The 15,435-nt window shown below is 39.3% G+C and overlaps 1 long non-coding RNA gene across 1 annotated transcript in view; it reads left to right on the plus strand.

Moving 5' to 3' along the window:
- The window catches only part of LOC130171129 (uncharacterized), a 50,248-nt gene that overhangs the window by 3,423 nt on the left and 31,390 nt on the right, over positions 1-15,435 (plus strand). Inside the window, exon 2 of the long non-coding RNA XR_008828081.1 lies at positions 10,310-10,428. This is a non-coding gene — a long non-coding RNA (uncharacterized LOC130171129). The remainder of the gene's footprint in view (positions 1-10,309; positions 10,429-15,435) is intronic.

Consider the following 15,435-nt stretch of genomic DNA (forward strand, 5'->3'; position numbering starts at 1 on the left):
AAGAAACACCGAAGGCGACAGGGTATTTAAGGGAGGGTGTGGGGTCGGGTTTTAGAGGATAGACACGTACACTCACACTCACACAAGCGCACACATATGTACAAACTGCTGTCCCTGTCTCTCTTGAGCCCATCTCCCCTGTCCTCTAGCTGCTGCTGCACCACCACTGCTGATGAGAAAAACAGACACAAGTGCTAAGCTCTCTCTTTTGCTGGGACTGATAACATTTGTAATTGAGGTGCTTACTATGGAGTGCCAGCTTCCTCAGACTTGCACAGTGGTTTCCAGGTTATCTCAGCGCAGAGATGGGAGGCGAGGGGGTGAAGGGGGGAATTTGAATGTGTTAAGAGTATGAGGTGTCCACACAGCCGTTAGCAAACAAACTCGGGTGGGGAAAGCTAAGATCAAATTCAGTGCCCTCTAAAGGCCAGTGTAGTGATTTATGCCAGCACTTTTTATTTGTGAAAATGAAAACATAGCAGGGAGAGAAAAACATTTGAAAGCTGATTATAACAATGAATTGGACAAATGGAAATCAATTATGTCCATTTTATTAAATTATTATGTTTGTCAACATATAAACAGTGTTAGGTGTTTTGACATTAGTGTGAACATTAAGCTACGATGCAGTACACTACCTGTCATGAATCCAGGGTGAGTCAGATTATACATATTCATATTCTGTTGTTCAACAGTAACATTTAACAAAAACGTCATTATGAAAAATGCCATGATGCATCATTCCTGACAGTGATTGTACAATACCAAGAAATATTGTGAGATCTAATGAAATAAAACTGATCTGTTGCAAAACGTACCTCAATCATTGAGATTTTATTATATCTAAATAGTTATAATCAAATGTAGGACCAGAATGATCTGCATTTAATTTGTTTGTTGATATCACACTTGTTATTTGATTACAAACACCTGTTGTTTGCTTATGAAGCTGGTTGTGTGGTGAGTGATGTAATGGAACAGCATGAATATAATTAGAGTAATGATGCATTGACATGTAGTTTGGTGCCAAAATGTGTGCAATGAAGGCAAACCATGTTCAGGGCGTCGGGTATTATTATGAAAGTTTGTCTAAATTTAGCCACACTTAGTTGTCAAGTGTGCAGTAATTTTTTGAAAATTTCTCATATTTCATTTTGTCATTTAGGTCATCTAAAGCTAGGTTATTTAGGTTATTTAAAGCTTTTCCTCCTAGTGAAGTTGTTAAATCATTGTTTTTCTGTAGACATTTGCTGACATGCAACAACCCCAGTAGTGCGCCAGATTAAAACCCATTCTGCATCAGCGCATGTAATACTACTCTCAACAGTCGGGACACCAGGCTTTTTTTCTATTAAATGTTTATCAAAGAAAATAGGTGTAATGTCTCAACACATCCCTCTCTATCTAATAAACATGTTGCAGAACTCATCAGTGCTGGAACTGCAGATCAATATAGACTGAATGAGAGTAATAGCTTGCACCTTAAAGCACACATATTCCAATTAAGCCCAGTTTTCAAACAGACACTTGACATTTTGAGAGCAACCATTTGGTACAACAGTGGTTAAATATAAACATCCAAGCTGAATCATTGATTATTTGAGACAATTTTTAGAGTGGAGAATGAAATAAGAGCCTCAGATGGGAAAAAGAGCGAGAACAGATAAATGATATCCAGCTGCTTTCATCTATGGAAAGGCCAGGTTTCCTTCTTCCTACATTTGTACTTTGAGTAGTGTTAAAGTTTAAAAGTAAGTTGTACAAATGACCTACAGAGATTGTGGCTCCCAAATGGCAAGTCTAAAAGGAACAACTCCGATAAATCATGGAGCGTAACTTGAGTCCGAGGCTGTTGTCGGAGATTTATCGGCAGCTGTATTTTTCTAGTGTCAACTGATGTTCCATGATACTTAGCCAGCGTCTTACATTGCTTCCACCCATGCTCACTCCCCACAAACACATATCCACACATACTCACATATACTTGCACAGCTCTGCACCCATCTCACAATCAGAAAGAATACACACACTACCACTCCATCAGCAGCCGTCCAGCATTTAAATTTGAGAGCTATTCCTGTGAGACTGTTAAACACGACAGATTGAGATGAGTGGCAAACCTCTAGTGCTAGCATTAACCCACTTATCTTATTAGTGGGGCAGCTCTAACACATTTGATACCCCTCTGGCTACTGCTGCTGTTGGCCTCAGGGAACCCACGATGGCTTCAAAGACCAGATCTGGCGTCCTGGTGGCTCAGCATGCTGAGACGCATACCACATCAATGTCGGTTTGAATTCAGTCCACGGCAGTTGCTGCACGACTAGTCAATGCAAACTATTTGATGAGAATGAAAACTAGAAGTACTTTAAATACTAGATATGACTCCCATCATCATAGTTATTTCTTATGACATTTGATTTGATAAGACCTCATTTGGATGGCGGTGGGAGCGTGGTTCTTGATTTAAAATATACCCTGAAAATAGAACCTAAGAGGAGATGTTGCCAATTTGAATCCCAGTCATGCCTGAAATGCTAACGGTGATAAGAATTCAATTTTCAGTTTTCATGTAACAAAAATAGCAGAACAGTAGGCAAGCCATCTCTTAGGGTCTTGATTATTTAGTTAGTTCCTTATTTATATACACAGCTTGGAAAATGATAATAACAAGTTGAAACACTAATTTCTTAAAACTTTACAATTGCTTTGTTCCATTACACTAGCTTGTGCAATGCCCAGATAAGTACATACTGTATTGGGGTTTGATCAATACAGAGCTTACACAATGTTTTTACACTACACAAAAGAAAATGATCTACGGCTGAGGACTACAATGAAGGACTTTCACTGTATTCTTGTTGCAGTCAGTTCTAATAAGATAATGGGCAAATTATAACCAGGTGTAATCCTATAATAAGTTTCCGTGACCGTCACTTCATTGAGAACACACAGGACAACAGAGGCACTTTCAACCTTTCACTCGTATCTTTATCACAGTGGAGCCTTCTGCTACATCAATGAGTGCTAAAAAGGTCTTAAACTCACTGACAGTCAGCGTTTCTTAAACTATGGCTGGTGACCCCAGGATGGGTCACAGGCCTATTTCTGGTTGTAACACACAACACTTCAAGTTGTTTTTCATGAGTGTGGGTTGCTGTTGGGTGGTAAAATATTTACATATTTATTTAACCAAGAAAGGGTTGAAAGAATTTAGGGAGATAGAATTTAAAAAAAGTACTACGGAAATGTGTTAAAGATAGCAACAGCATATAAGACATATAACGTATAAAAAAACATGTAACACCAAAATAGATAAAAAGTTTCAGGCTGCAACTAACAAAATTTTTCAGTGTCAATTAAAATCAATAATTTTCTTGATTAATCATTGAGTCCGTTAAATGTCTTTAAAATGCTAGTTTTGATCAACCGACAGTCCAAAATCCAAAGACGTGATTGACTCTCATGTAAGATAAAGAAAAAATCCTCACAGTTGAGAAGCTGGAACCAGCAAATTCTTTGGTATTGTTGCTTTGAAAAATTAGTGAAATTAGTATTTCATTATCAAAATAGTTGCAGATTAATTGTTGCAGCTAGAAAAATTCAATTAAGTTTTTTACAATAAATAAAGCTCTTTCATTTAATCTAATTTAATCAGAGGAGAATTTGAAGAGAATACAGATGAAAAAATGGGTAAGACCAGAAAGATAATGTAAAATTGATTTAATAACAGCTGTCAAAAAATTTGAGAGAACCTTGTTTTAGATGCTTGGCATAAACTTGAATTAAGGTGGTATGAACTTTGTTCTTTACAAATATTAGATCAGATGTCAAAATGATATTTGCTCACCAAAAATGTTGAATTACCATGGAGAAAATATATTTAGGTTCGAGCTTCACTCGATTGGTGTGATTGACAGGTGAGTTCTGTAGTGGTAATGATATGGTGTAAAGGAGTCTCGGTGTGTTACTGTAAGTAGCAACACATAAGTCTAACCTTTAGCTGCTTACTGAAAACTGAGCTGAGGAGTGCTGCTTTGATGATTTGAACCCGTGCTTATGCATCAAGAACACACACAAACACACAGCTGCAACTCTGGCAGAGCCACACACAAAGCCAGGCAAATACTTATTTTGCAACCTGGTGTAAAGTAGACCGCACTTTGGCTGCTGTCTTCCCTGCTAAGCCTCACGGGTAAGAGGAAAACAGTCAGTGATCTTTCTTAGATCCCTTTCCTGTTGGTACTTTAGGTGACAGGTGAAGGATAGTCAACTTCTTCTTTGCCTCTTTTCTGTTCAGTTTCTCTAACACACACACACACACACACACACACACACACACAACGTCACACAATCCTCCCGATCAGCACCCCTGGTGTAGAAATTGCTTACCAAGACTCTTTGCTATTCTTAAAGGAGGCGTGTGAACATGTTGTGTGGGCAGACAGGCACTTCACTGATCACCTGCCTTTCTTTAGCACAGTCTTCACTCTCTCTTTCTCACACTTTCTTCCCCCGTCACTCTCTCTCTCTCAAACACACACACACACACACACACTTGACACTTGTCACCATAAAACAGGTTGTGTTGTCAAGTTGCCTGTCACCATGCTTGTTCCTCTGTGCCATATATGAGCTCTCTCAGCTGTTCCTCACCGTTGAACCGCAATTAACCCCACACACATACATGCACGCACGCACGCACACACACACACACACACACACACACACACACACACACACACACACACACACACACACACACACACACACACACATGCATAGACATCTACACATAGTTTGCACTCTCTGTCTCGCTCTTTCTCACTGCTGTTGCCCTTTCACTATCAGCTCACACACTGCAACCCAATCCATGCAGCAGGAGGGTCATTCACTCTATCTGTCAGTGTGTGAGTGTCACTAAGTGAGTTTAGAGCATTTCTTCTGTGTTGTGTTGCAATGCATGCATGCATATTACTGCATAGTCTTAGTCCTTATCATTCAATATTTAAACTTTTTACTTTTCTGGTGAACAAGATTTGATAATATAAATATATTCTTATTAGTGTCTATATTAGTTCAGCACAATCCCCAGTTTAAATGCCAAACTCATAAACCAAGAATAAACTAAAGGAGAGATCTGCCGCCATAAACCAAAAGATGGGGTGTGATACTGGTGCTCGTGGTGTCGAAGAAATGTGACAGCTGAATAAGGAATAAAAATGTTTCGGGGTTATATGGAAACAAAACCATAATTGAAGCCAAACATAATATAAATAATAGACTGAAATATCTGTTAAGAATGTCTTTAAGATTTGAAAGGGCCTCTGTTAGGGGGTCTGAATGTTATACTATAGCAAGAGGAGGTCAAAACTTTATGTCTGGGACACATCATAGGCTATTTGAATTCTGCTTAGTGTCAGCTGCTTTCAGCCCTTTATCTGTTTGCTTGTCTCCTACTCTCTTTGCTCGCATACACAGTATTTTAAGCCAAATTCATAATAAAAATGTTGGGAAGTTGGCTGTAGCTTCAGTAACAGCACATCTAATCCTTAAATTATCTGGTAATGGACAACAAAAAACAGAGCAAAACAAAAAATGAGTGAATAAAAAAGAGAAACTATTCAGCTCTTTGCTCCAGCTTGGTAGAATGAAAAAAGTTTGCTGGAAATGTTTAAGTCCACACGGCAAGCTAAACCATCAAATCGGTCACCATGGGGTATCTTTGTGCAGCAAGAAACAAACTGTTTCTGATCTCTGTCAGGAGTGTAGTCTCTTGGCTTTGGGACACATGCACTTGTTCAGTGATATCAACTCCCCTCAGAAATGACAGATGACTTGAAAATACATTTTCAGTCTGTTGATGTCTCTACAACATATGGAATATGATTTTGTCATAAATCCAGGATGTCAAATACCAGTAATAGTCTCACTGTAGGATTTGATTATTTGATTGAAGACCTCTGTCAGTGGTTGAATTTCATGTCTCATCAGGGTGCAGCAGCTGACTGAGGCTGCTGTTTCAGACAGCTATCACTTCATTAGAGATGTTGGTGTTTTTAAAGGCATTCAATTTAATAATAAATCTTATCAGCATAATGGAAAGCTTGTTAGCATTACACAACTAGCTTAATCATTTGCTAAACAAATATAGTATTTGCATAAGTATATACTGTATGTTTTTTGTAATGTACACTTAAACATTGCAGTCAGTATATTTATACGACCAAATTGTTCATGATTATGGGCTCTGAATGGCCCATTAAGGTCACTTCCAACTTTAATTCAAAATGTGAAAAATACACATATTTTAAATAAACATTTTGAAATGATGTGAAAGCTATTGCCAATCCATGGCATTGTGAGTCAGGTATATTGGCATTTTGTGTATCCACTTGAAGTAAATGATGATGGTATGCAAGTTGCTGGTGCCAGTGAAAGCTTTGTGCAGTTAAATGGGCAGTGATGAGCGTATTTGTCAACACATGCAGTCTCCCACCGCTGCAAACAGCAACACTTCATGGCACAGTCAGAGTTCCCTCTAACTAAGCACAATACAGTCGTGGAAAGCATTAAAATCCCCCCAACTCACTCCATCACCATTTCCAAAGTGATCTGATGGAGATATTACCTAAATGGCTGGCAAGCTGTGGGCTGCTAACTAAATGCTAATATGTGTCAGAGCCTGGGTGAGGATTTATGGCTCACCATCTGCTCACCAGCATACAGTACAATGTTAGCTTACAATGTTAGCTTTGATCAAGACCTCCCTGTTCATTCCTCCCAATCACTCATCTGAGTAGGAATTAGCACCAAGTTCTCTCTTCTTCAACCTAATCATCTTTTCCGCTCTATGGTACTCATTTGAATAGTAATTAATTTGCATAGTGGGGGCTGAATATTTGTTTTTTAAAGGATACATGATAGCGCAATTAAAAAACAATGTTGTTTTCAGATTCATAACATGATTAGAGGGCCTGCAAATGAATATTTATGAAAACAGCGACGATCTACTTTCATTATATGAACAGCTTCCATGTTGCGCCCCCCCCCCCATAAACTCAGCTATCACATGAACATTGAGATAAACTTACTCAGAATCTACTGTATCTGACAGCACACTTCGTCTTTGAAAACATTGTTGAAAATGTCATTTAGGGTGAGCGTATCTCTGTACTTATTGCTCAAACACTGTGTGACATTTAATAGAAGCCACAAATGAACTAACCGTTTGCTAGTGATCTATATGGATCTATGAGGGAAAATAGTGAACTTTGTGAAGAATTCCATCCAATCCATCTGTCCAAACAAGTTTATTCTAGCATTTGTCTTCCCACAGAAACCTCCAGGCCGAGAGCGTGCCTAATGCCATTTGATGAAACAGTAAAGATTCTCCATATCTTTTCCACAGTAAAAGGCTAATTGCTGTGCTGTAGTCAGATTTACGTCCTCCCCATTCTCCTTTATGCGCCAGGCATCTGTAAGCCCTCACACTGCCAGTCTCCAAAGGGGTGTATGTTATGATCCCGTGTCAGCGAAATCAATCCTTATCAATTTTAAAGTTCAGATTTTTATTTCATGGCTTTCAAGGGAGCGCCTCTCAAGCGAAAATGACTATTCCAGCTCTTCTTTTTTTTCTGCCCCCACCTCTCTTCCCATCTGCGTCCATATTGATTGTCTGTGTGTGCGGCTCCCCTGCGGTTTTTTACCCCATGGCAGCCCCTGGACTGTTGTCAGCAAGTGCCTGAAGACATAGCTGAGTTAAATAACGCTAACTAGAGCCAGTGATCTGTCTCCGTGCAGCTTCCCGGCATTAACGAGCTCTGGCAATTGTCATGTCTCCACAGTATCTAGAAAGACCAACAAAGGTCAAATATGCTACTACAGACGATCACCTTTTTGTTTATAAAAAATTAATGAATTTCATTCTTTTTTTTTTTGTATGTATTTATTTATGTATGTTTATCACTAATTTGTTTTTTTTAAACACTTCTTTTAACTTTCTGAAACGGAAACTGTTATTGTCAAGCAAATAGGTGTCAAAGATGTAAGGTTTGATCTACAAGGACTGAGTGATTAGACATTACCCATGCAAATATGTGCATTGTCATGTTTGAGTGTTCATGAAGAAAACTGTTCATTGCATGTGAAACAAAAAAATGGTGTGGTGATGCTAATAAAGAGTCTGAAAAGATTGGAAAGCCTGTCACACACTGAGCTCCATCTGACTCAGACGTCACAGGGGATTCACCCTGTGTGAGACAATGTGTGTATGTATGTGAGAGAGGGCCTGTATACTCCATACATTACCTTTCCAGTTTATCCCTACAGAAGACACAGACACACCCACAGATTAAATGGGCCAAAAGCAAAATGGAAAAGACAGACTAAAACTAGTGCAAATCCTGTCAGTGTTCTCATGTAGATGAAACTCAGATTTAGGTCATAACATGTTGAATCACCCTGTTAGATAACTAAACATACAATGTTCATGCAATGTAGTATCAGCTCAAATTTGAATTCAAGTGTTAATCCCAGCATATTGTGGCTCATTTTCACTTGGACTGAACACCCAATCCTTTAAAGAAAATGTAAAATAAAGCTACATTTACTTTGCCCATATTGTCTTGACCTGCTTTCAGTACAACAACAGAGAAATGGTTCCTGATAATGCCAAGTCTAAGCATTTACTGGCAGCCAACAAAGTTTACCCCCTCGGTTTCTTTGACTCTTTTCCTTTTACAACTTGTGTCAGGTAAACATTGAAGTGCTGAAGATTGGGCGGAGGGGCTGTTGTCCACATTGTGTGTGAGTCCGAGTGTGTATGTGTGCATATTTGTGTGTGTATACTGTGCAAGGGATAGCTGTGAGGCCTCCAAACAGTAAACTAATGGTTCAGCGCTAACTGCCCACTAAGTGGGTGGGACAAGGATGGCCTGACCCTGCTGGCCTTCCCACCAGTCCCCTCTAACAGCTTTGGCCTCGGGGTCAGCTCAATTTCCCCACTGCTGAGTGGTCATTACGGAGCACGGCTTTGATAAATGCTCACGGCTGCTGCTGCTCCTGCTGGCTAGAGACACTGCACATCTTCTAGGCACGGAAATCTCCACTGTGCAGTCATACAGACAGAAAGGAGGGAAAAGAAATGGAGTAAAAGAAAAGGAAGAGAAAATAAAAGGCACAGAATCAGAAAGAGAAGAGGATGAATGACAACCAACAGGAAAGTGATAATGAGAAGAACACTGAAACCCAACAAAAACAGGACCCGGATCCCAATGTTACGTGCCTCCACACCGCCAGCGTTGCCTAGCAACCTGATGATCTGAGTCTGCTCACATTTTCACTCAGACAGAAAAAGTACAATGAGAAAGATAGAAGAGGCAGTAAGGATAGAGGAGGAAAAACAAATCAGATGAAGATTGTTACAGACCCCAGCGACTGCTCCAATCTCTCCCTCTGTGTCTCTCGCTGTCTCACTTCCACTGAGGCAATGTTGATAAAAACTGAGTGCGATCGTCTCGAAATTCTCCAAATACACCAAATGCTCCAAGGTGCTAGTTTGACAGTGCAGGGCGCTCAGGCAGATTTGCTTTGCTGATCTTCATAGTTTTTGTCCCATGTTCTCAGCATGGCTTCATCTTAAACCTCAAGGTAACATGACAGTTAATTAAAAATGAAATACAATACTGTGTGTAAAGTACTCAAACTGAGGTATCCAGTAAAAAGTCTGCAGAATCATGAACATTTTTCCAAAGGAGCATCTGAAGCTTATAGGTTGAACACGCATCAAAACAACTCAAAACACAGTGCTTTCATTGAAAGCTAAGCCAGCTTTATACCAAGACCCGGTGGTTGTCCCCAATTTGTAAGCAAAAAAGCCAGTTATTCTGTTTTTAAAGCGAAAGTTCAGAGGCAGAGGAAGGCACTGTGGTCACTGTGTTTAAAGTAGATGGGGCCTTGCTCAGCCACCCAACCTTAACTTGCTCTACAGGCTCTTAACAGTCTAATTAGACATCAGGACAAGCCAAAAAGCAGCCTAGTGACAATATCGACTCTTCCACTGCTGTACCAGCAGAAAAATACTCTTTTCATTCCTGTGTTATCAATATTCTGACCTTGTATTAGAAATTTGCCTCAAGTAAGGTTCTGGAAATTTAATTGACAAAAGAAAGTAATTTAATGAATAAATAAAATGAAATAAAAATCAGAACAAATTAAGAGCAAAGCTAGATGTTTTACAATGCAATGTATACAGCTGAATAATTTTAAACAAAACCGTTTTTTCTTTCTCTTTTTTTTCTTTCTTCAGGAACCACACCTTAGAGGACCCCACGTTCCAGTCTCACTCAAACTCTACGATATTTATCCCACCCCTTTGAAATGCAGTGCCATGCCCTCGGGAAACAAACCACGGTGACGCAAAGGAGGGTGAGTGTTTATGGTATTCTCTCTGTGTTTGCTAACCACACAATAAGGTAGAGTTGATTATACACACACAATCACACACCAGCACAATCAAGAGAATCCCTGGAAGGCCCCATACATGATGACAGTGAAGCAACCTTAAAGGAGAAATTGAAGACTGCTCATAAGCAAATGATGGGAGGCAAAAAAGTATAAAAAGATCTATCCATATACCTCCTGTTTGTCCTTAACAGTCAGTCCCACTTTTTTGTGATCATTGGATGACAATTGGTGTTTGGTGACTTGATGAGAGTTCTCTACATGGCATCTTTGAATGTAATTGTGTAGTCCTGTTCTTTACTATAACTGTATTTAGCGCTTGGTTCTTGAAAATTGTAACTTCTTGTCCTCTCGGGCCACTTCTTTCAGTATTGCACTTTCTGTTTTTAGTGAAACTGATTAATAATCTTGGCTCCAAATTGGGATTTGGTTTGCGGCTTAAAACTGATCATTTTCAATAAATTCCTTTGTTTGTACAATTTGTACAAAGTTTGTTTTAAATATTTTGTGTTGATGAGAGAGACACAGTACCACAATACTTACAAATAAAGCTTTATGGAACTAGGAGGTGTAAATCCAGTTGCACAGAAAATATCATTCAGTTAGGCATGCATATGCACCCATTGTAATTCCACCATGTATCTGTCTATAGACACATAATATTATGGCCACTACTACTTTACTTTAAATTAGTATATTAACAGTACCATGGTTTGTGATTTGTTATTTACACCATTATGTGCTATTTATACCACGGCCATTGTAAACTTAAACTATTAGCCATTACATTATTATAACATGGGACTTTTATAGAACATGGCAGGTGTATGAATGAGTGCAAGTGTGATACATGCATATGTGGGTGTACAACTGTGTGAATGTCTTAAAGCTTCTAAGAGATTGATGTGGTGCAGCGAGCTAAAGTAGTCTCACACCTCCCCAGCTGCTCTGTCTGAGAGAGGCCTGCTAGTTCACTTACTGTCTGAAACTGAGCAGAGCCATAGATAAGATTTAACTATAACAATATTAAAGCACAAAGCTTCCCAAATTTCTGTTGGTACATGAAACTATTGGTTCCATAGTTGATTTTCTATCAATCGTTCAACATAGAAGTAATGTGCTGCCATTTTTCAGCATGCTGGACATAATAAAACTATTAGCTTGATGACTCTGGAGCGGTGCCACTGCTGCACTGCACCCTCTTTTGGGCATTTACACGTCTTATTTAGCCCAGCTACTGTTTCAAATGGTAGCAGCAGATTTACAGTACATAAAAGAATCAGAGATGCCTTTGTATTTCTCAGTACCACTCTCATACTTCTGAGATCAATACATTTCACAAGCTGTCAAGAAAATAAGCATTTTCTTGCTCAATAGTACATGAGGCAAAGACATTTGTAAACCATAAATGCTACACTTTTAATGGCAAAAAGTTTACCATGGTCACTGAGAAAACATGGCACCAAATGAATCCCCTTCTCATACAGGGATAATGACAGTTTTCAATTGTAATCGTAGGTCTGCCTTTATAATCTATTGTACGTCTTTTACAAGACATTTTTTTTTAGTAAAAAAAAAATAAGTAAATGTAAATAAGTAAATATGCTTGATTGAAAAACTCATTGATAGTATCTTGGAATATAAACTGTTTCTACATCACTTGTCCTGTTTCCAAAATCTGAGGCATACAAGTAAATACAAACCAGATGTTGGATGTTGTTAACACACTTTTTTTGTACAGTATTTGCTATTGTGTGTAAATATACAGACTCACTCAAACACAAATTAACAACTACACAGACTCTGAAAACATACACTCTCAGACATGAAACCTAAACCAAACGTACCTAAGCACTAGGTCATCATCTTTGAAGTCAGAAAGTTAAAAGACTTTGTGGCCAAGGAGTGGTATGTTTAGTACACATGTGACATCTGTTTGTTTAGTCAGAAATGAAAGTGATGCCCTGGAGCATGCAGCTGTTATTTTGACACCTTTTCTGCATGTTAACCAGCCCCTCAAATGTGGTTTTTCTCCTTCTCTCCTTTTCTTTGCCCATCACACTGTCTTTATACTTCCTAATGGCACCAACGCCTGGTAGAAAGCTAATTTTGCTAATTTAGCTACAAATCTAGTGAAATACAGTGTTTATAGTCTCATGTATGAAGTGTAGTACATTGGACTGTGTCGTGAATCTAGATACATAGCATGTCGAAAATAAGGTGGAAATCACAAAGTGTGGCTATATATTGAAAAATAAATTTTTATTCAGTGTAGTCCCTGTAAAAGGATGGCCAAAATATTATTTACCTACCGACAATACACTATGGAGAAGTGTCTCAGTGTCTGAACCTATATTTAGAAAAAAATAAAAACTTACACTAAAACACCTATGACAGTATAAGATTAGGCTGGCATGCTAGTACATTGTGAGGAAGGTAACTATGAGAGCTGAAATAGCACAAAAGACATTCATTTTCCACATCAACCTGTCTGAGAATGTCAGTATCTGTCAGTGTGTGTGTGTTTTGGTGTTTGTCAGCAGGGATATGTGTGTTTGCATGTGTAGTTACTGTGTCTGAAATGAGAGAATCAGAGAGAGAGGGAGGGGGAGGGGGAGGGAGGCGGGGCTGCAAAGGTAACAGATTGGCTGTGAAATATTGTGGAGTCTGCCAGTTGCACCATGATGTATTGGGAATCACTCGCTTGCTAATTACCTTAAATTAACAGTAGAGTTGGGTGTGACAGTTCACGTAACTGTTTTTTCTGCTGCTACAGATGAATGGGCTGGGGGAGTTGATGCCAGGACGCTGTTGACAATCGAATTCTCCTTCAAACTCCTTCTAATCAATTTCTCTCTCTCGCTCTACATATGAGCAGGGAAAAGATCTGACGGGCCAGTGAACATGTGACGAGGTTCAGAGATTTCTGTGCCGCTGATTCAGCTGTGAGATTGGTAGTTTGATGATGTCTTTGTTTATGAATTGCCATCTTCTTTGCTTTCATAAAGTGTGAACAGAAGATGGCTCTGTAACCATGTGTGATCCACCATCCAATAACATTTTGGTGACACGAATAGGCTGTGTTGTACAGGTTCAGCATGTGGGTACTTTTGTGCAGGAGTTTACAAATGTAATTCACCAATGTACATGTATGTTGCTATGGAGATGTCCATTTAGTCTGTGTAAGGCAGAAGTTGTTATCCTTCTACAGCTCACACACACACACACACACACACACACACACACACACACGGTACATTATCTCCAGCCCCAGCTAAAGAGAGCTCAGGGAGGATTTGTGAGTCTGTGGAAAGGACCAAGAAAAATGTTTTCTGATAAATTATTCACAATCCCACAATCCCTTTTGGGCAGAGTGTTGCATCGCGCTGCGTGACGCATTACACCTTCACTGTCTCTGTCTCTCTTTCATGCAGTCTCACACTCCTCTTTCTTTTCCTCCATCACTCACTCACCTCTTTCAATGTGCCCTTTCCCTCTCTGTGTCTCTTTCTTTCCCTCTCTCTCTCACTTTTTTGTATTCTGCGACGCTGGGCCTCACGCCCCCAGAGAAGGGCCCAGTTCTCGGGCAAGCTGTCGCTGATAATGGCGGCAATTAATAACATGTCATAATCCTGCAGAGAGAGTGTGTGTGTGTGTGTGTGTGTGTGTGTGTGTGTGTGTGTGTGTGTTTGTGTGTTTGTATGTGTGTGAGTAGCCAACACCATGGACTGGGAATGTGTGTTTTGCCATGAAAATACACTAGAGTTTTGTGATTGGATGTGTAAGAGGTAGAAGGATGTATGCATGTATATTGTAAACATACAGTATTAACATGTCATGTATATACTTATGAGCAACATGAAGGTGTGTGTGTGTGCGTAAACATGTGTGACCCAGTGAAATGAAGAGAGAGAGAGAGAGAGAGAGAGAGAGACGGTTTTAGCAGCTGCAGGTCTTTAGTGCAACGTCGTAACGCCTAGTGGACACAGGTGTTGTACACATCTGAGGTCACAGCTTCGTACACTCACATACACCCACAAATATACACATACACACACGGGTCTTCAGTGTGTCGATCCACTGCCAAGCCACAGGCCAAGTCACACTATACTGGTACATAGCTGAAGATAGAGTTAGACTGAACAGAATGAGTACTTCCTGCATTACCTTGAGAGTCTCCTCTTAGTCTGCAGTGGCTGCATTGATTACATGTTCTGAATCACAGTCACTTTATGAATGGCTATTTTAAACAGTCTTAATGGCAAAGGCAGTACAGTCTATTGACTACTCAAGAGTATTGATTTTCATAAATCAATATAAAGATATAGTCAAGTTCAATACTATTATATATTGTTCTGCTCAAACTACAATGTATAGTGAAATTGTGAGCAAAGGGGTCACTTTATTATAGCTAAAACACAGAATTAAAGCCTAATAACTACACTCCAGTTTATGGTTTAACATGGTATTACCAGTGTAGTTGAACAGACCTACTGTGTATTTGTAATTATGGAATTATGGCCAGTAAACACACTCTAGAATCCCAGTAAGTGAGTAAATAATGTCATATGTAATTTATATGGTGGCTTATATGATAATTTATATTGGTTTGCATTTCTTTATACCAGTTAGTGCCCATGGATATAAAGCGATAATAGTTGTTCTAGGCAGTGGTGCAGTATGAGAATGAAAACTTAGGTGGTACTGTGTTCAAAAGCGTTAAAGTCACTGTAAAAATATTTGGCTGTAATTGATGAAATATGATACTTAAACTTTAATAATACAATGTTATTAGACAGCTGATTGCAGGGGAAAACAAAATTTAGATATTCCCTTCTATGTCCTGTTGCTCTATGTACATTCAGCCATCAAGTCCTTCTCTCCAGGTGCACTGGCCTGTATAGACACTGTATGCCTGTTGTGCCTCCCTTCGCCTCAGTGCAAACTGCAGCAGACAGGTGTGACTCTGAA

The sequence above is a fragment of the Seriola aureovittata genome, chromosome 6 (assembly GCF_021018895.1).
Source record: "Seriola aureovittata isolate HTS-2021-v1 ecotype China chromosome 6, ASM2101889v1, whole genome shotgun sequence".
NCBI classification, from domain to species: domain Eukaryota; kingdom Metazoa; phylum Chordata; class Actinopteri; order Carangiformes; family Carangidae; genus Seriola; species Seriola aureovittata.